Raw genomic sequence first — 23110 nt, forward strand, 5'->3', positions numbered from 1 at the left:
TCCCACCTTTCTTCCTTCCTTTCTTTCCTTCCTTTCTTCTTTCCTTCCTTTCTACCTTCCTTCCATGTAAATTTTAATATAACCTGATTTGTTCTAGAGAAAATCTTGTTGGGATTTTGTTTTATAGGAATTGTATTAATCCTATACTTCAATTTGTGCAGAATTCATATCTTGATTATGTTGACTCTTCCAATCCATGAATATGGTATGTCTTTCCATTTCTTAGCTCTTTCTGAATTTTTTCTTTGGCATCATACAGCTCTCAGCATACAACTTCTGTATATATTTTGTTAAATTTACACCTAAATATTTCCTATTTTGAGCAATTATAAATGGTATTATCTTTTTAATTTTAGTCTCCACATGTTTGCTGTTAGGATTTTTGCATGTTTACCTTCTATGCTGAATCTTTGCTAAACTCATGTATAAGGTTAGGAAAGTTTGCAGGGGTTTTTTTGTACATTCATTCGAATTTTTTTTTTTTTTGGAGTCAACCATGTCATCTGCAAATAGATTCAGTTTTATTTCTTCCTTTCATTTCAACATACCTAATGTTTCTTTTTCTTGATTTATTGGTTAAAGCTTCTACAATTGTGTTGAAAGTGTTACGAGCATGGTAATTTTTGTCTTGTTCCCTTTCTTATGGGGAAAACATTCAGTCTTTCACTATTAAATGTAATATAAGTTGTGGGATTTTGGGAGGTGTTCTTTATCTAATTAAGGAAGTTCCTTTCTATTCCTGTTTTTCCAAACATTTTTATTTTTATTTTTATTTTTACAGGGAGTCTTGCTCTGTCCCCCAGGCTGGAGTGCAGTGGCTCTATCTCAGCTCACTGCAAGCTCTGCCCCCTGGATTCATACCATTCTCCTGCCTCAACCTCCTGAGTAGCTGGGACTACAGGTGCCCGCCACCATGCTGGGCTAATTTTTTGTATTTTTAGTAGAGATGAGGTTTCACTGTGTTAGCCAGGATGGTCTCGATCTCCTGACCTCATGATCCACCCGCCTCGGCCTCCCAAAGTGCTGGGATCACAGGCATGAGCCACCGCGCCTGGCCCCGAACATTTTCATAATAAAGTAGTGTTTTATTTTATCAATTACTTTTTCTGCATCAATGAAAAAGAGCCAGAGAAGTCAAAAGATTCTGAGGCTATCAAATATATATATTTTTAATCTGGGTCAGCAATTTTTTCTTCTGGAAAATGCCAGATAGTAAATATTTTAAGTGTTGTGTATCACATATTCTCTCTGTTTTGTATACTTTGGTTTTTATTTTAGAACCCTTTAAAAGTTTAAGAACCATTGCTAATTAATGTCTTTACAAAAATAATCCTCAGGACACATTTGGGCCATGGACATTAGCATATTCCCAAACACTATTTTGGGATAATTCTTCATGTTGGTTCATTTCCTCATGTGAGATGTAATTTTTTAATGTGAACTTTTATTTAAGAAGAACTGATTTTTATATGGATTCTTATTTGGCCTGGATTATGAAAAAAATGCCTTAATTAGATGTGGACCTATTTGTGTTTCATTTCTTTAGCAATCTATATCAACAGGGAGTGTAAACATGAATGTCACAATATGGTGTGAGGGTGCCCAGTATTTTTTATTTCAATTTTTGTTTTTGTTGCCTATGTTATATGCTAGAGAGAAATTATCTTTGCTGTTTTTCTATGTTTCTTAAATATATATTATGTATAAATTAGACTTTATCAAATCCAGTTTTCACTCAGAGGCTCAGGTTCAGTCCTTTTACTTTTTCAAGCTGTGATGGCAAACCTTTTGAGTATTTAACTGTAGTTTCCAAGCCTCAGAGCCATGTGCCTTTTTCAAAACTACAGAACACCAAAGCAGCTTGGGCTTTTCTTATTACTTATTTTCTTTTCTTAATCTCTGGATTTGATTTCTCTATTCATTCCTGGCACCTAGGTGTTTCCTTCTTTCTTTTAATGGAAGTAATTAGCATCTATATTGCTTTATTTTCTCACATAATCCTAACGAAAACCCAAGTCTCAGAGTCTAGATACTCAAAAGAAATTCTTTAAGTGGAGAGTGCATTTGTGTGCTTTATATTGTTCTCTGGACTTTTCCTCTGATCTCCACTTTTCTCTAGACATGTGTCTTAGGCTCCTAGGAGTCAACACCATAATATGTATAAGAAAAAAAAATGCTGCTTCAGGTAATTATGTGAAAGCCATTGAGAAAGTATGGGAATGATGCTTTGCTACTCAAGAAACTAATTTTAATACAGTAGAAGATGAAAAAGACTCTCACCAATTTGATGTACAACACAGTTTAGATGGATGCATTGAGAGAACCAGAGAACACAATACTGCTCTCCCTGTAATCGTCGAATGAAATTCAGCAGAGACATGAACATTTGAAAATATTATAAATAATAATAATTTTATCTTCATCACTCATGGTAGCAGCCAGAGCTTCTATGGGTCCTGGTGTTGTTTTGCTTTGGGGGTGGGCCTGTCTGGATCTTTCCCTTTAATATAGCTAGATTTAAAAGATTTTCACCAAACATTTAGGAGATATGGAAAGCCAAAAACACATAAAATATCTGTATCTGCCATTTTCTTTAAAATAATTATATTGATTTATTCTTCTTTACCCAAGGAGAAAATGATTTTCAGTGAGTTTATGAGAAAGTTATAGAATTGCAGAGATATAATTTGAACTCATGTTTTTTCTGACAATAGATTGTGGCTTCTTTCCACTATGTTCTGCTGCTTCCCCAAAATATTTAAAGGTTTTTCATAAGCATTAGATAAAAGATTGAACTTTGTGTTCAGATCACTTATCTAACTAGGGCTTAATGAAATCTCTCATAAAGGGCCAAAATCATTGCTGTAGCCTTAATTATTGTATCTACACCAAGGTAGAGAGTTGAAAAAAATCTTAAGTCACCAAAGACATTATTGAACAATGATTACACTTAAATTTATTAAACTTATGTTTTGTGCTCTATCTGAATAACTGTAGAAGATAATATTATTTGAAAAATGAATAAAACTCTATTATTAAATTTATTTTGATATTTCGTTCGGGATATCACTTTTTCAGATCAAATTGGAATTTAATGTTTAATTAAGAACACATTACCACATCCCGGGTTTATGCCTAAATAATAAAATTGTTATTTAATGCCTCATTTAAGATTGTCTTTTTAATGTTAAGTTTAATGCCACTCAAAAGTATGACTCTTTAAAAATAAAATTTAATTAGCAAGGAAACTCAGAATTGATCACTCTAATTTAGAAGACCCTAGGTGAAACTTTAAAAAACATAAATGACCTGCTGAATAAAACAAAAGAGATTAAAGAAACTGAAAGTACGTGTGAAGCCGACTTCTCAGGGAGAAGATACGTATGGTAGAGGTGATTGTATTCATCCTGAGGAAAGCTAGTGGCTGATTAGTAGATCATGATAGTCATTGTATGTCTGAGATTTCTGATAAATATTTATAAGATTTTACAAGAAGATCTGATGGTTTTTTTGGCCAAATTCTACTAACAATGAATAGGTGGCATGCTAAAGTCAGCTTATACTGATTAATGAGAGCCAGTAAATAAATATTCAGGAAATTTGTGGTATGGTAACTAACAAGTAGGTAGCTTGAAATCAACCTCAGTGGCAGTATTTACGCCATGGAGACCAACAGATGAGGCAAATCAGTCTTGTCTTTTCCTCATGGCATGCCAATTTACCAGCATACCAATGGCTCTTCCAGAAATTGTACAAATCGCTGAGTTCTCCAGGCATAAATCTGAGAAAATAGGTCATATAATCTTGACATATCTAGATGGATCTAAAATTAGAAGTGTTTGTAGACAATGGACAATAATAGGTTGAAGCTGAGGAAATAGATGTTGCTCCAATTAAGATTTAGTCATTATCTTATTGTTGATTCACATGTAACATTTACATCATGCTGTATTCATTGTATCTATGGCTTGGATAAACACATGGAAACTTATGGTATCGAATGTGTGGATCCAGGGAAGCAAGAATAGACAAAACACTGAATATAGGAAATATAATTTTAAAATTAAAAGACTCTTTCCTAAAAAAGTGAATACATTTATGATACCATATAATTATTATAACCATATGTATATTTAATATTTTTCTAAGTACTGTCTTCATCTTACTTTAGAAGTGATGAACAATCCCCCTTGTTTCCTGATCAGTCATTCTGATAATAGACATAATTTCAGACAGAAATATCTTCCCTGTCTTTTTAACATGAAGCAAAATACAATCAACCATATTATTCTCTTTAGACAATTTTTTTTCTTTGAACAGCTGCTATGAAGACAGAAAAAGAGTGTCAGCACTAATTATACTTTAAATTATCAAACTCTGGACTCTTAAAAAGTTGGTAATAATTAAAACATCAAAAAATAGGTCCCTAATGAATATTTGTGGAACAAATAAATTCATGATTATAATATTAACTATTAAATTATAAATTATATTATTAAATTGAGAGAATCAATCTGATTCACTCAGGAATTAAAATGTCTTCATGAGATGGTAGATTGGTGAAAGCAGGGCAAAACTGCTAATAGGCAACTAATTCTTTTGATATATACACATATACATATAGTCATCTTTTTATTTTATGTATATGCTTTTGCTTTGCATATATAATATGTATAAATAATATGTATATTATTTTTCAAAACATATTTATAATTATCAATGTACCCAATGAAGTGAATGTGCCCCCATAACATTTCACAGTCACATCAGCAGGAAAGGGAAAACGGCTGCGACCACGTAAACAATTCCTTGCTTCAGCTACTTGTCAGATATGACTGCAGCTGTCTGAGCCAGCTGTCCAGTGGTAGCCTGATTCCCAGCTTGCATCTGGAAGCAGTGGAAGAATGCCAATAAAGAATAAGAAAGGACCAAATATGCTAGTGGAAACCAACTAACTATGCTGAGGCTTCCACCTCCGTATGTGTGGAGGGAAAGCCCTAACTGTGCCTCCTGGGAATGCCGGTATCTCCTTAGTCAGTTAATTTTACAACCTTTCCTTGTTGCTTCCAGTCGTCTTGTCTTCTTAAGTCTTGCTGTGTTTCCAAAACTTATTTTTTTCATAATTCATTATATTGCTTTCCCACTATAACTCTCTTCACCACTTAGAATTTCTTTTGTTTCTAGTCCTGTTTCTTTAGTTGCTAATATCTGGAAATATTATGAGTGAGTATTTATTATGTTATTTTAACATTCTTGAGTCTTCAGAGTGCTTGTGGCCAACACTTTTATTGACTCTTCACAATAACCTATTAAAAATGCGCCTTATAATTGATGCTCAAATCTGGCCAAGATGGAGGAAAAGCAATCAGATTTACCTTCTGGGGCCTTAAAAGATTAGAAAACTAGGTGAATTACAAGAAATCAGCTCACAAGTCATGTGACATGAGGGAACAAAAACGAGTTATTCCTGAAAGATGGGAAACAACTGAAGTGAACTCCAGTTTACTGACTGGAGAAAGTTTCCAGGACATAGTGCAGACGGTGGCAACTCACACAGAGGCCAGCCTCTCAGAGTTGAGGAGGTGGAACTGGAAGTCTAGGGGGCAAGGTGGCTGGAGTTCACAGAAGAGTGCGAGAGGGAAGAGAACTGCGGGAAGAATAGACTCCAAGTATCTGCAGAGGAACTCTGCTGCTGAGCTGTCTGAGCCAGCTGTCCAGGGGTAGCCTATTCCCAGCGTGCATCTGTAGATGGTGTTCATTTGAGTACTGATAAGCACACATGTGTGAAGAAACCCCTCAAGGCCAGAAAGAGCCACCCACATATATTAGCGAAAATAGTGCCTAGAGATCACAACAGGTCAAGAATAGTGGCTCTTCTCCATAGCAGGAGCAGAGTTACTCATAATTCACATGGCACCAGTCAGAGTACTAAGAAGGGTCTTGCTTCAGGAATGTGGAAAAAATTAACTCTAAATAGCCTCTGGTCTTCTCTAACGAAGCCTAAAACCAAAACCCAAAACAATCAAACTTATTCCAAGTCACTCAATTGTCACAGAACAAAGCTCAATAGTATTTTATAGTACATAAATACTCAGCATTCATTAAGGTAAAATTCACAAAGCCTCAAACTTGTTGAAAAATTACTAGGCATGACTACAAAAAGCAAAAAATACATATAATCCATAATGAAAAATATCGATCAATTAAAAGTAAACCAGAAATAATGCAAAACATTAATAAGCAAGAACATTTAAAAATATTTTCACTCTATTTCATGCACTTAAGAAGCTGCCAGGAAGAGTAAACATGTTAAGAAGTGATATGGCAGAGATTCTTTTAAATGATCCAAACTGAACCTCTCTAGACAAAATCTATGAGTCTAAAATGAAAAATTCAGTGGATAGGATTAACTCTAGATTAGATGTTGCAGAAAAAAATATTAGAGAGTTGAAGACATAGCAAAAGACACTCTCTAAATGAAACCGAGGGAGAAGAATACCCGAATAAATAATGGAAAACTTCAAGTGATCAAAACATGCGTAAGTGGAGTCTCCAAAGTAAGGAGAGGGAAACAACAATAATATATTCTACAATTAATGGCCAAAAATTTTCGGAATTTGTTGAAAACTGTAAATTGACAAATCTAAGAAACTCGATGAACCCAACTTCAAAAATCATAAAGTACACTCTAAAAGTGCATATCACAATAAATTGCCTAATATCAATAATAAAAAGGAAAGATGTAAAGCAGTTAGTGAAAGACATACTGCACACAGAGGAACAAAGAGAAGGTGACAGATTTCTCATCAGAAATAATGCAAGTTACAAGACAAGTTGGAATATTATCTTTAATGCACCAAAATGTTTGTATGTCTGTGTGTATATATATGTACATTCCCCTAGAATTTTAAGTCATGAAAATATTGTCTTTCTAAAATTAAGGTAAAATGAAGATGTTTCCAAAATAAAAAGAAGCAGAAATAATTCATTGCTGATGGATCATCACTACAATAAATATTAAAAGAAATACTTTAAATAAAAGTAAAATGATACCAGAGAGAAATCTGGATCTACCCAAAAGAACAGAGGAAATAGTAATTAAAAGGATAAATATGAAGGAATTTTCTTATTATTTAAATATCTTTAAAACATAATTCATTGTGTAAAGCAAATGTAATATCTTTAAAACATAATTCATTGTGTAAAGCAAATGTTGAAATGTAGCATTTATAACATATATAGAACTACAATATATGATAATAACAGCACAAAAATCAGAAGACAAAAAATAATTATACTGTCATTGGGTTATAATTCTATATATGAAAGAGGATATTATCACGTGCATGTAGATTATGATAACTAAAAAATAAACTCTAAAGTGACCCCTACAATAACATAACAAGAGCTTAACTCCCAGAAGTTAAAAAGAAAGTAAAATAGAATCTTCAAATTCCATTTTATGATTTTTATATTCTATATTCTAAAGAAAATGTATATTTATACTAAAGAATATAAGTAATTGAAAAAAGGAAATAAAGAGTATGTAACAAATGTAAAGTATATATCAAGATGGTGTATTTGAACTCACCCATATCAATAAACACATTATATGTCTATTTTTACCCCAACTAAAAGACAAAGATTATCAAATTAGATAAATAATTAAGACTCAACTAGATGATGCCTCCACTGAATTCACTCAGTAATGATACAAATAAGTTAAAAATAAAGTATGGAAAAGATGCAGGCTAACAATAATTAAAGAAAATTAGAGTGGCTATATTAATATCAGACACAATAGAGTAAGAAAAATATATTACCAGGAAGCAAGGAGGTCAATTCATCAAAAGACCCACTGATCATAAATATTTACACACCCAATAACAGAAACCCAAAATACATGAGAAGAAAACCTATAGATCTGTAAGAAGAAATAGAAAATCGATAGTGATAGAGATTTCAACACTATCATCTCAATAACTGATAAAGCAACTAAACAATTAGTGTAAGTACAGATTTGAACAATACCATCAGCCAGCCTAGCCTAAATGACATTTATAGATCACTCTACTCATTAACTGCAGTATAAATATTCTTTTCATCTGCACCCAGAACATTAAGCGTGATTGACCAAATTCTGGCCCATAAAAAAAATCTCTGGTGTGATCTAACAGAAAGATGAGATCTAAGCGACAACAATGTCAGAATGTGAAGAAGTAAGTTCTTGGAGACGTGCTGATGACAGGAAAGATGACCGGGCAGGAGAGTGGGGCCCTCCTCGTCGACTTCCTCCCCCAGCTATTTCAAAAGGCTGAGAAAGAGACCGAGACCGAGAAAGAGAATGTGAAAAAGAGAAGTCCTCATGGAGAGCTGAGAAAGATAGGGAATCTCCTCGTCGTACTAAAAATGAAACTAATGAAGATGGATGGACCATAGTACATTCAGTCTCAAGATAATGGATTTAAACTGGTGTATTAAGTAGGTACAGTCACATTCTAGGATTATTATACTTGTGCTTCAGTCACTCTAAATTGGATTCTTTAATGTTGTTTCACCATAAAACAAAAAGCACGAACTTGTATTAATCCTATATAATAGACTGATCATGCCTCATATCCACAGGAGGTTGGAAAAACCATGCCATTTTCTGGAATTTAAGGGTGTAGCATTATTTCATTGATCATCTGTTGACAAAAAAAAAAATAAAAATAAAAAATAAATTTAAAATGTGAAACTTCAGGTAATGAGTAACATTTTATTTTTGTATAGAACTGTTTTTTTTATTTTAAAATATCTGAAATTAATTTGGAATGAAGTAAGTTTCTGTCAAAGAGGCTGTGGAGAAATAGGAATGCTTTCACACTGTTGATGAGAGTGTAAACTAGTTCAACCATTGTGGAAGACAGTGTGGTGATTCCTCAAGGATCTAGAACCAGAAATACCATTTGACCCAGTGATCCCATCACTAGGTATATACCCAAAGGATTATAAATCATGCCACTATAAGGACACATGCACACATATGTTTATTGCTGCACTATTCACAATAGCAAAGACTTGGAACCAACCCAAATGTCCTTCACTGATAGACTGGATTAAGAAAATATGGCACATATACACCATGGAATACTATGCAGCCATAAAAAAGGATGAGTTCATGTCCTTTGTAGGGACATGGATGAAGCTGGAAACCATCATTCTGAGCAAACTATTGCAAGGACGGAAAACCAAACACCACATGATCTCACTCATAGGTGGGAATTGAACAATGAGAACACTTGGATACAGGGCGCAGAACATCACACACTGGGGCCTGTTGTGGGGTGGGGGGATGGGGAAGGGATAGCATTAGGAGAAATACGTAATATAAATGACGAGTTAATGGGTGCACAAAACCAACATGGCACATGTATACACAAGTAACAAACCTGCATATTGTGCACATGTACCCTAGAATTAAAGTATAAAAATAAAAAAAGGAAAGAAAACATATTTGAAGACCCTTTAAAGCAGTGAATCTGAAACAATCTTCACACCTTTAAGTGATTGAAATGTACCCCTTTTAGGTATTTTGAGGTATTCACCATAAACTAAATTTAGAAAGTTTTTAGATTCACTTTAAATAGACATTACAAACATTGGATAGAGTGGGGTTTTCTTTAGATTTTACTTGAGAGAAGGTGAGTATAAAGCAATTTGCAGTTGTTATTCTAATGACAAGAATACTTCACAAGTGTAAATCCAAACAGTACAGCGTTTAAATTTTAAAGCATTTGGTAAACTATCGCTGAGTTTTTTTCTGTCCCAATAGCAAACTGCTTTTCCATTAATGGAGAATTCATGACTTTCAAGCATTTTAAACATGACAGTATTTATAAATACATGGTTTGGAGGAATCATTTAAATTCTCTTTCCTAATTTTCTTTCTCTTCAAGATAGATTCTTTCAACAAGTAGTTTATAGTAATGACTTTGTTGACTTCAATTTTGGAGTGTAGTAGCTATGTTAAGGATTAACAAATCTCAATATATTTAAAAGAGTTCAAGTCATATCAAGAATGCAATCAAATCACAAATTCAATTTGAATCAGTAACAAAAACGTATCTACACAGCCCTCAAACATTCAGACACTAAATACCACACTTCTACATAACCATGAGTCAATAAGTACTCAAAAGAGAAATTAGGAAGTATTTTGAATTGAATAAAAATTAAAACACTACATTTAAATTTTATGTGAAGTTAAAATGGTACTTAGAAGAAAATGTTTAGCATAAAATAATTCATCAGAAGAAAGATCTAAAATTAACGACTGATGATTCTAGTTGAAGAAACAGTAAAAAGAAGAGCAAATGAAGCTAAAAGCAGCAGCAGAAAAAATGTAACGAAGGCCAGAACGGTAATCAATGAAATAAAAACATAAAAATAATGTTGAATATTCATGACACTGAAAGATTTTTTGAGAAAATCAATAAAATTGATGATTTCTGTAAGCATATAGATATGGGATAATAGGTGACAAACTACCAACCTTCCAACATCAGGACTGAGAAAGCTATTGTCCCTATAGTTTTTATAGCTATTAAAATTATAATAAGGAAATAAGATATTCACCTTCATGCCAATAAATACAACAACTTCAGTCAAATGGAAACATTTCATGAAACACATAAACTACCAAAATGTGCTTAAGAAGTAACAAATTAATGTAAATAGTCCTATATTTATTGGAATCTTCGGTTACAAATCTCACAAAAAACTCCAGGTGCCAATGGCTTACCCAGATGAATACTACCTAAATTTGCAGCAAGAATTAATATCAACTATATACAAATTCCTCCCCAAAATTGAGGGGGTTAGAATATTACCAATTACCCAACTTATTCTCTGAGGTCAGCATTATTCTGAATCAAAAATTTAAAAAAATCAAAAAATATAAATTATAGGACAATATTCCCTATAAACACAGGTACAAAAATTTTAATGCAATTCTGACAAAACTAACCCCCAAACGTATTAAAAATATAATACACCATGACCAAATAGGACTTATTCCTGGAAGGTTAGGACAATTTAACATCAAAACCAATCATATTAACAGACACACAGATATTGACACAGTCATATTAACACACGTATACATTTTTGTCTGTTAATATGATTGGTTTTGAGATACACACAAACACACACACACACACACATTTAAATATGCTAGGTGGTGTATTTCAATTACAGCTTTCCAGTTTTTGTTTTTGATTTCTCTTTCCTCTTTGTGGCAAATGTTTATTGAGATTCTCTTATGTATCCACCTTAGCTGACTTGGAGGAAGAGCAGAATTCCTGTTATACTGTTGTAAATTGTCCTTAACTATAACTAGTGACAGGATGGAACGTCTCATGTATGGTATGGAATCAGAAAAACTTAATAAACAGCCCATTTACCTTGGCATTCTATGCACTTACTGTTTCATGGAATCTCATTTCAATGTCAGCAGCTGTATTCTCTGTTTTACAGACTTCAGAAAAAAAAAACTGAAGGAAATTTTAGAAACGTTGGAGAATACCGTTCTCTTCTATTTTAAGAGGAATGGAAAATGCTCACACGGAAAAACCTGTTTTGTGCCAGGGAATATTAGGGAATGTTGGATTGGAAAAAAATATTGTTTTTCCAAATCAATAACTCAACCTTTTAATAAACAGGATCATATTATATTTAGCAATGGAATGACAGTAAAAGCTGCTTAAAGAGAAAAGACCACATTTTATACCACTTTTTATACCTAACGCCAATAAAAAGCACAATAAATGTTGTTCTGCTGACTCTAAGCTGGTTTTTCCCACAGCACCACGCTGTCTTCATTGTGGTCGAGAAAATGTATAATTCACATTAATGCAATACCAGTCAGGATATTTTGCTGATTGAAGATAAACATTATTGTGCTTTCTCATTCTTGATAACCTTTTAGTTTATAATATGAAACAATTATGATCTAGATCTATGAACACACAGATTACAACATTTATCTAACAAGTGCAGAGTAATAATGTCAACACGGAAGGCAAAGCTTATTTATCAATTTCTCTGGAGAGATATTAACTATGACCAAGACAATAGACTTCTTCCACCTGAAGTAGAATTACCTGGTGGAAATTGAATAGAAGGATGTATAACAACAATTTTAATTGAACATTTACTAAGTGTCAAGCATAGTAGAAGATTTGTGTATTTATTCATCTTATATTTTTTGACTAGTTACTATTTGTAAGACACTGTCTTTTGTGCCAGAAATACAATGGTGAGTGAGACAGCTCCTTGGTGATCCTATATTCTGGTTGGGGAGGGACAGTTAACAGATAAGTAAATAAATAAGCTTTTTGCAGGCAGGGTTAACTGTCAGGGAGAAAGTAAAACAGGGTCAGTAAAACAGTATATCTATTTATGCAATATCATCACACAGTAACAATGCACCTTTGAAAATTCTCTAGCCAGCTTTGACCCTCCAGTAGAGAATGACTGGAGTAGCTGTTCTAAATTAGAAGGAGAGGAGGAGGAAAGCCTAAATGATAAGGAAAGGCTGGAGGGAACATTTATGGGAAGCTGTTTCTTTTTCTTTTTTCTTTTTTTTTTTTTTTTTTGAGATGGAGTCTTGCTCTGTCGCCCAGGCTGGAGTGCAGTGGCGGGATCTCGGCTCACTGCAAGCTCCGCCTCCCAGGTTCACGCCATTCTCCTGCCTCAGCCTCCCGAGTAGCAAGCAAAGGAATCAGTGTGGGCAGAGGCCCGAAGGCGACCAGAGTTTGGCCCCCCTCATGGGAAGGCAGCCAGAAGTCAGTGTGACAGGATCAGAGTGAGTGAGGGGAAAAGCCACACGGGAGGAATCAGACTCTTCCCATAGAGGAGGAAGGAGGGCAAGGAGATGCAGAATCTTGTAAGCCATGAGAGAAAGTCGGGATTTATTCTGAATAAGATGAAATTTACCCGAGGGTTTTAAGCAGAGAATAAGTGGGATATTTTATCTGTTTTTTTTTCATTTTTCATTTTTATTTTTATTTTTTGAGATGGAGTCTCACTCTGTTGCCCAGGCTGGAGTGTAATGGCCTGATCTCAGCTCACTGCAACCTCTGCCTCCCATGTTCAAGCGATTCTTCCACCTCAGCCTCCGGAGTAGCTTGGATTAGAGGCACCTGTTATCATGCCCGGCTAATTTTTGTATTTTTGTACAGATGGGTTTTCACTATGTTGGCCAGGTTGATCTTGAACTCCTGACATCAGGTGATCCACCCGCCTCCACCTCTCAAAGTGCTCGGATTACAGGCGTGAGCCACCGCACCCGGCCTCTTTATCTGTATTTTTGAGATCCTTCTGGCTACTCTGGAGATCTTAAATAAAATGCCAAGACTGAGTAAGCAAGAGTAAAAGCAGGATGACCACTTAAGGGGCTAGTTAATTACTTCAGGTGAGAAATGATGCCTGTTGGATTAACACAATAACACAGATTTGATGAAGTGGGGCGGGTGGATTTGGAAAATATCTTGAAGGTCAAGCAGATAGTACTGGTTAACTTGTTGGATTTAGGAACTAGAAGATTAGAGAAGAGGAGTCAAGAATAACACCTCAATTTATAGCTTAGTTGTTATTGGTGCTGCATAATATTTATTTCTCATCATAAGCTTGCCAGATAGGTATGAAAATTCTAGTGTCACAGATGATGAAAGTGATGTTTGGCTAGAGAAGGAACTTGCCCCAAATCCCACTGCTAGGGAATGGTAGAAGATTTAAGTCAAAAGAACAGGATATTTCTTTTTTCTTTTTTTTTTTTTTGAGACAGAATCTCACTCTGTTGCCCAGGCTAGAGTGCAATGGCACGATCTCTGCTCACTGCAACTTCCCCCTCCTGGGTTCAAGCGTTTCTCCTGCCTCAGCCTCCCAAAGCGCTTGGATTACAGGCATGAGCCCCCATGCCCGGCAAGAACAGTATATTTCTTTATACAATATCATCACACTTGGTAACCTTGCACTTTTAAAAATTTCTTAGCCAGATTTGACAAGATTATAAAGCAAAAGCCCAAAAGCACAAGCTGAGCTTCAGAGCATCTGGTAGCCACAAATTAGAACTGGAAGGAATATCTAACACCAACTTAATAACAATCCATGAAAAGCACCAATTTATTCTACTCAACCCTGACTCCACTTGAGAATTTCAGCTCATGGGGGACTCACAGCATTCCCTCAGCGTTATTAAAGCCCAATTAAAATATTTGAAGTTAGAATTGTTTCCTCAAAAGAAAAGATCCTAGGTCACTGTATTGTGTACTGTGTTTTGGAATAAAAAACCTGATGTTTTGAGTTGGATGATTTTTTTTTTTTTTTTGAAACGGAGTCTAGCTCTGTCACTTGGGCTGGAGTGCAATGGTGTGATCTCGGCTCACTGCAAACTCCACCTCCCGGGTTCACACAATTCTTGTGCCTAAGCCTCCCAAGGAGCTGGGATTACAGGCACATGCCACCATGCCCAACTAATTTTTGTATTTTTAGTAGAGACGTGGTTTCACCATGCTGGCCAGGCTGGTCTGGAACTCCTGACCTCAGGTGATCCACCCACCTCAGCCTCTCGAAGTGTTGGGATTACAGGCGTGAGCCACTGTGCCTGGCCAGGATAATTTTCTTAATAGCAGATACACTTTTGAAACTATTTTTTTCTACAGGTAGCATGAGTTAAGAAAAAGATTACATGAATGCTTGACCAAAAATATCAATAACTCTTTCCATTGCTAAGGCTTTTAAACTTACAAGAGTAAAGTCTAATATTGGCCATTACATCAATTCTAAACTATTAATAGTGCTTAGTGCTCTTCTATGAGACTTCATTGGAGTCTGGTCTTTCCAGCGCCAAAAATAAAAACAGGAAGAGTGGTAAACAGATGCCATTGCTTGTTGTGCATCTTGACTTGGCAAATCAGTGATTATGTCAGGTTCATAGAGCCTGACCTCCGGCACACCTTTCTTTGTCTTCCCATCATAAGCAAAGGGGAAGGCTGACAATGATGTAACTTCTGAAACAAGTCAAAGAAAGAAACCGCAACTGCAGAAAGGCTGCAAAACCTATTCCAGGAATATCTGATTAAATTGCTAAAAATAAATAAGAGTAAAAAGAGCTATGTTTAAAAACTAATTAATAATTAAAAAAAAATCTTTTCTGACTGGTGCCTTCCTGCCCACTGAATTTCCAAGTGTTTCAACATCTGCTTCATAAAGAGATTCAATTAATTCAAGTTTAGCTTGGCGGGAAAAAGAGAGTCTCTATTCTTTGGACAATAATTCTCCTAAAACAGTAATAATCATTGGTTAGTAAAACCATAGTCTTCATCATCTATGTCCTGAATTATACAATGTTAACTCAAAGAAAAGGAATGTAGGATACATCATATCCTCTAAAATGTGTGATAGCAGAGAATTTCTTTGGCATAAGTAAAGCTCTATGCTGTTTTAAACAGCTTTGTAAAGATGTCCTCAGATGCATACTTTAAAAGGAGTTTTCGGGCTGCAGCTAATTTTCCTTTTCATTATCTCTATAAATTTAAGAAAAATGTAGCACAAAGGAACATTATAATGATGTGTGTTTTTTTGTGGTAAATGTTGGGCAGAAAAATCTGTAAATTAACGAAGGAAGCTCTTAGCTATTATTGTAAAACTGTAATTTGGTTTCATGAAATATAAATCATAGACTAAAAAAGAAGCAAGGACATTAAATATGTCAAGAAATACCAATCAAAGATGTAGACAATGACTTAGGTAAATTTATATTCAGAGAAATATTATTAATAATATCATAAATGTAGAGCCTACATGCTTAGTAATAAGAAAATAGTTATGTAAATGTAGCATTCGTAAGTCCTTAAAATAAATTTTCACAGACTAATGATACAGTATTCAAAAATGCTCACATTATAAACTGACATGGTACAACACAAGGCAACATAGGTTGATCAATTATTACCTTAGGCCAAGCACTGTGTTATGTACCCTAATGTATTATATCATGTAATCTCTATTTAAGAAATAGATACTCCATTTTCCTGATGTGGAAATAGGGGAAAGAGTAAACAAATTCCCAGCTAACACATAATAGGTTGTAGAGCACCTATTTGATTTGAACCTGATGTGTCTCCTTCCATATCTCATGCTCTTAACCATGGTTCAACTGTGTTTGCAACAAATTGTTGCAAATACTCAGCTTAATTATCTTTAGAGTGATCGTTTTCCTTTTTGTTGTTGTTGTTTATTGCTCTCATGGCAGTATGAAGTGAACAAAGCACTCAGAACCAGTGTCGTTCCATACAGAATCTTAGATAAGATACTCATTCTAATTCTGATGGGCTCAGAAATGTGCTGTTCTGGTATCTTAAGGACATCAGATATTACGGCTTTGCAAAACTCCTGTTTCAGTGACCATGACACTGTGTAAGCAATGGCTTCCTGACTTTTTAAATTTTGAGTTCCTACACTATATCTTTGCACATTTGGTCCTTGTTTTAGGTACTCAATGAGTAATGAAAGCATGATATTCAATGTGCTTTATTTCTACATGATGTCTAGATGGGCATCTAAGGGGATATTAACGTTGCCTCTTTTTCTGTGTGACCAGCTTCAGCATATGCGGTTTAGCTTAGAAGTTATCCGCTATAAGGAATTCCATAACCTCCATTTTCTCTAATACTCTATTAAAAATTAAACTGACTACACCACACTCTCTTGATTTTGTTCCAACTTCACTGGCTGCTCCTTCTCTGTCTTCTTCACTGATTTCTCCTCATTTCCCCACTTCTAGATACTACAGTGTCCAGGAACCAACACTTAGAACTTTTGGTGGTGTTTTATCCAATCTTGGGGTTATAAATGCAATCTCTGTGCTGAGGACTCTCAAATTTTATGTCTTAAGATGAGTGTATCCAAGTGCCCGCTTGACTGTCTCACTTGCCAGTCTAAATAACTATTTCAAATTTCTTTCAAAACAAAATAAACCTAGATTTTCTATCCCATCCAATAAATAAAATCAAACAAACAAACAAACAAAACAAGCCTTTTCCTGCCCCCCCCATTTCTAATCTCAGTAAATAGCACCCCGGTTTGCCTACTGTCTGTCAGTCTATACTCTCACATGCAATCTATCATTGCATCCTTTAGGATTTCTGCTAAAAGTTTAGGTCACCCACTTCTCACACCACTCCAGGTGTCATCTCTCACCTGGACTTTGAGTATAGCTTCTACCTTCTTCTTTTCTTCATATTCCTCTGTGGTCTAGTTCCTTGATGAAGCAACGTGTTTTATACTGCCAGATTTGCTGGTTTCAATGACAGCTCAAACATCACCAGCTCTGTGACCACAGAGTCATATAATTTTTGCATCTAAGTTTCTTCATTTGTTAAATAAGAGGAATATAATATACCTTAGAGTTGGCAGAGCTGATCTAAGGATGATACACATTATTCAAGATAAAATTGCTTTGCACAGTGTTTGCACACAGTAACATTCAGTGAAGGTTAGTTATTTTTTCAACCACAGCTAATTTAAATGCATAAATTAGGTCATGTCATTTTCTTATTCCAAACTCTTTATTGGCATTATCACATTTGAATAAAATGTAAAGTCCTTAACATGACCCAAAACTCTAAAAGATCTAGACCTTTGGTACTCCTGACTGTATTTCTAACTACTATCTTCCAGCTTACTGTGTTCAAGCCACTGGTTCTTCTAAATTGTCTAAGCTATTTCAGCTCCAATGATTTATGTAAATTTCTATTCAGAGAAATCTTACTACTATATACTTCCACGTGCCTCTCATTCCTACTGTCTTCACTCAGATCTTCAAAAAACTTTCTCCTTTCATATACGTTTCTGTTCAAATTTTACCCATACTTCAGGGTGATATGTTTTCCCTGACCCCCTGTCAAAAATAATACCTTATCCATTTATACGTCTTGTCTTTGCTTTTTTCACTTCATAGTACTCAGAATATCCTGATACGTATTTTTTTGCCCATTTGTTTATTGCCAGTCCCCTTGAGAAGAGAGTAATCTGAATGAAAATAAAGACTTATTTCATTAAGACTTGTTTACCTCTCTAACCCTATTATCTGAACAATGCTTGGTGTTAATAACAGGTATTCAATAAATATTTGGTGAATGAAGGATTACATTACATATAATAATCTTTTTACATGTCTGTCTCCATCAATAGACTTCAGCCTTTTTCCATTGTTTGATGCATAATGGATACAATAAATATTTATGAGTGAGAAATTATTAATGAATGAATGAATGAACATCATGTAATTCGAAAACCATCCCCAGGCGGATGAACTAGGGAAGGTGTGATGCACAGGCAACTCTTTAAACCTGGAAAAACAAATATTTAATTTACAGACAACCTAAACTACTTATTTTATTTTATGGTTATCATTTCTGATCAATATGTGGCTCCTTTTCGTTGATTAAGTACACGTTAGACACTAGAAAGAAATGGATAATTAATTGCACAATAGTAGTAACTGTCAGTACCTTTGAAACCTAAAACTAGATCCGATTATTTGAAAGCCAATTAACTAATAAGTTGAGCAACTACTGACACAAACGCATAGCCTTGATTCAACATGTGAGATTCTCCTTGACTTTCAGCACAGGTATGTCTTTTTCATGGGTTACTATGGCTTAAATCCTACATTCCAATGGCAAAGATCACATTTGAGAGAACAGATGGAGAACATTAGATTGAGGGGAAAGGAACATCGCAGTACTTAGTGAAAAGCTTAGGAAACAAAGACTAGAAGATCAAAGAAAATGCTCCAAATAGATGGTCAAACCCTCTTCATGTGCTTATGCTTTTCAATATTTCCTATAATAAACATTTTTGGAGAAGATTCAACAGGAGTTTATATTATTATTATATGTAATCCCATCTAATAAATAATAAATCTAACAATATAATTAATCATATATAATAATTATATATAATAAAATTATTAATTATATTCAAATATACTTCATTTAAAATTCTCTGATAAAATCAGATGGAAAGAAATAGTAGAAATCACAAAAATGTGATATGTGATTGAGATTTTTTTATTATCAAAAGTGAAGGTGTGGCCGGGCGCGGTGGCTCACGCTTGTAATCCCAGCACTTTGGGAGGCCGAGGCGGGCGGATCACGAGGTCAGGAGATCGAGATCACAGTGAAACCCCGTCTCTACTAAAAATACAAAAAAATTAGCTGGGCGTGGTGGCGGGCGCCTGTAGTCCCAGCTACTCGGAGAGGCTGAGGCAGGAGAATGGTGTGAACCCGGGAGGCGGAGCTTGCAGTGAGCCGAGATTGCGCCACTGCACTCCAGCCTGGGTGACAGAGCCAGATTCCGTCTCAAAAAAAAAAAAAGTGAAGATTCATTTGATCTTTTTAAAAACGAAGAGGAAAAATTCATTGAGGAGAGGTATTTTGATCTATTGTGGTGTACAAAAGTCTATTCCAGGGTAAACAAAACATGGCATTTGAAAAGCACAGGCACAGGTCATTTTCTGAGCTGCATAGTAAAGTGGGGCATGGTTCGAACCACACTGCTATGTACTCACTGGAGAGTAGAACAGCATACGATACAATAGAAAGATCAGGGGCTGGAGGCCAAAGAGCTGGCTCCACGTCTGGTTCTGACCCTTTGTAGATCCCTGAATGAATCTGGGCATGTTCCCTATCCACTCTTCATTAGTCACATTTGTAATGACGACTCCTATCTAATATGATTGCTGTAAGGAGCAAGTGAATGTCACCTTTGTTGAAACAAAAACCAAGCACGTTTGTTCCTGAATGAAATATTTCAGAAGCTACAAAGAGGTGCAGAGTAGAAGCTAATGGAGCAAGAAAGAGATCACTTCAGTGTATCTCCCCTGGTGTTCTATATTCCAGACTTATGTGATATTTTCCAGTTCCTCAGATTTGCCATTGTCTCCTATGCCTGAAATGTTCCTCCTCCAACATGTTTTCTCCTTTTCCATAATTCCAATTTGTCCTTTATGTCTCAGCTTAAACATCACTTTCCTCACGGAGGCCTTCCTGAGACCACTCAGACTAAGTTGGGCCTGCCTTTTCCCATGGCACATTCTTCTCCTTTATAACTCTTTTTCTGCGTATGATTACTTGTGCAAAATCTTTTTTACAGGTTACAGGGCAGTTCTAAAGAGAGATGGACTCTGTGTGTTTTATCAACATGACATCATCCTAGTACAATACAATGGGTGAGTGCTCAATAAATATTTGTTGGATAAATTAAAGTAATTTAATTCCACATCTCATAAGAAGTAATGTAACAAGCTAGCAAGAGGGTTTGAAACATGTAAGGAATAAGTGAAAGTAAAATAATTTAATAAACACCTTGAATAATTTACTTTTTTCAACTTGAAATAGACAAAATGTAACTGACAGTAGTACCATGTACCCTAGCATGGTATAAAGCCTGCTACATAATACATGTTCAATAAGTATTTATTCAGTAAATAAATACATCATTAAATGAGGGCACAGAACATTAGCATGAGCCCTCTAGGACTCTAACATAATACAATCTAGATGTGATTTTTAACACAAGGAGCGATGATGAATTGCTAAAATAAAATGAACTACAATTTAAGAAACAAAACATTAAGGATTGTTTGTGAATTTCTTTTTCTCTTGGACTTACAAATATTCCAAAATACCATGATTAGTGTCTGTATATGCTCATAAGTGTGAATTATGAATGAGGAAAGATTAGCTATGAAAGAGTTTCTCCTGCATTTATGCAAATAATTAAAATGGAATTTATGTTTTTTTCTACAAGTAAGAAAGTTCATATTTACAATGGTAGTCTACGGACCAAATGTAACCAAAAGGGACTTATCAGAAGGAGGAACAATTTTTACTGGGAAGATAATGAATTCAGTTTTAAAGCCTGTTCAGGTTGAGTCCCTGTGGAGATTTCTAGACGCAGTTGAGACTAAGGACAAACTATGTAATCTCTTTTTACCTCCATTTATTTAAGGTACAATAGAGATAATGATAATATAGATTGCATTTCATTTCTGTGTTAAACGCATTAATATATGTAAAATCCAAAATAGTGGCTGGCATCTAACAGATTTTCAATTACTATTAGTCATTATTATTAATAATATTCATTATATTAATAATAAATTACTGAACAGTTGAATATACAAGTCTGGAACTGAGGAAAATGGCCAGGGCTGTGCACATACATTTGAGAAAACTCAGCATAAAGATGATAATTAAATCCATAGGAAAGAATGGTTTTCCTATGCGATAGAGAGTGCAATTTGAAAAGAGTTGAGTTAGAATGAAAAATATCTCGGCTGGGCGCGGTGGCTCACGCTTGTAATCCCAGCACTTTGGGAGGCCGAGGCGGGCGGATCACGAGGTCAGGAGATCGAGACCACGGTGAAACCCCGTCTCTACTAAAAATACAAAAAATTAGCCGGGCGTGGTGGCGGGCGCCTGTAGTCCCAGCTACTCGGAGAGGCTGAGGCAGGAGAATGGTGTGAACCCGGGAGGCGGAGCTTGCAGTGAGCCGAGATTGCGCCACTGCACTCCAGCCTGGGCGACAGAGCGAGACTCCGAAAAAAAAAAAAAAAAAAAAAAAAGGAAAATATCTCCCAGGAATATCTATGTTCACATTATAAGTAGTGAGAGTTGACTCGGTGGGGGCGGCTAAGGAGAAATTGCAACAATATGGCCATTTTGAAAGGAAGTCATTAGAAATATTCCTAAAGAAAAGTAACTTCATTTAGTTAGACGATATTTTCCAGGAATCTGGCCATAAAATACAACTTAAAAAAAAAAAAAGCAGCCCTACATAAAAATAATGTGCTATAAAAAATTACTGTGAAGGAGACAATTTATGTTTAATTGCACCTTATTTTCTTAGCAATTCTACTCCAGCACCAAACTCAGCAAAGCAAAAGCTCTGCAGTTAACGTGATACACTCTCTACATGGCAGGTTAGCAGTTCTCCGTTATTACTGGAGCACATTTGTCAGAGATCTCACTCTAGCCCAAATGCCTTATTAGAGCAGTCTTCCAACTACACCTACTACTATCCCATGGGGACTTCACTAAATAGCCTTTTCTCCACTTCATTATACATTCGGTGATGTTTTCCAGTGATGTATGAGTGCTTGTTACAAATCTATACCCTGGGCGCCTGTCTGCTGTTTGGTGTGTCAAAACTTTTTTTTTATTTTTAGAACTTTTTTTATCTGATAGCATTTATATAGTGACCCATCTCTTTTCATGTGACGGTTACAAGGACTAACTCTGCTACCCTCAAACCCAGGTACAAAACCTTGTTCTTCATTTTACTATCCATGTGATTTTGAGCAAATTATCTAACCTCTCTATGCCTCCAATTCCTTATTTGTAAAATGAAGATTATAACAATAGCGTGTTCTTCATAATGTGATGCCTGACATAATATGTGCTTTGTAATTATATGTTATTATTATCATTCCCAAAACCTGTCAGGTACTTGATGATAAATAAGACATATTTATTCTCTGCTTCAGGAGGCTTGCGCTATAATAAAGGAATTTGATGTTTAAGCAAACCACTAGAGTACAGCATCATTGCTCCTTTAGAGGGATTTCCACCAGGTACTGCATTTGAACAATGAAAAATATTTAATTAGCTTTGCTTAGGGTACAGTGAGTGTGGGGGATACAGGTAAGGTGTCACAAGAAAAGAAAACATTAACATGCTGCTTGAGAGATTACTAGACTTTTGCTCAATCATATATAGGAAAGATTTTTATAGGGTTTAATGATAAGGAAGAGGAAATTAAAAGATCAAACAACCATTGTCATGTCAATGCTTATAAGTGAAAGCTGGCCAGATTGATAAGACAAAATTATAGGAAAAATAAGTGTGTAACAGAGGAAGTAAAAATAGTAAATGCTAACATTAAATAAGTGTTATGCTTCTGAAAATATTTTCTGGTTTTGCCATTGTATTGGGAAAGATGATATGACAATAGGAATAATGTGGTGATGTGTGAATAATGACTAAAAACCTAAGAATCA

At 35.1% G+C, this 23110-nt stretch overlaps 1 long non-coding RNA gene across 1 annotated transcript in view; it reads left to right on the forward strand.

Annotated features, from left to right (window-relative positions):
- Positions 1-21645, forward strand: part of LOC131382520 (uncharacterized) — a 35974-nt gene extending 14329 nt beyond the window's left edge. Inside the window, exon 3 of the long non-coding RNA XR_009212066.1 lies at positions 20203-21645. This is a non-coding gene — a long non-coding RNA (uncharacterized LOC131382520). The remainder of the gene's footprint in view (positions 1-20202) is intronic.
- Positions 21646-23110: the final 1465 nt, after the last annotated feature.

Source organism: Hylobates moloch, unplaced genomic scaffold (assembly GCF_009828535.3).
Source record: "Hylobates moloch isolate HMO894 unplaced genomic scaffold, HMol_V3 SCAFFOLD_37, whole genome shotgun sequence".
Taxonomy (NCBI): Eukaryota; Metazoa; Chordata; class Mammalia; order Primates; family Hylobatidae; genus Hylobates; species Hylobates moloch.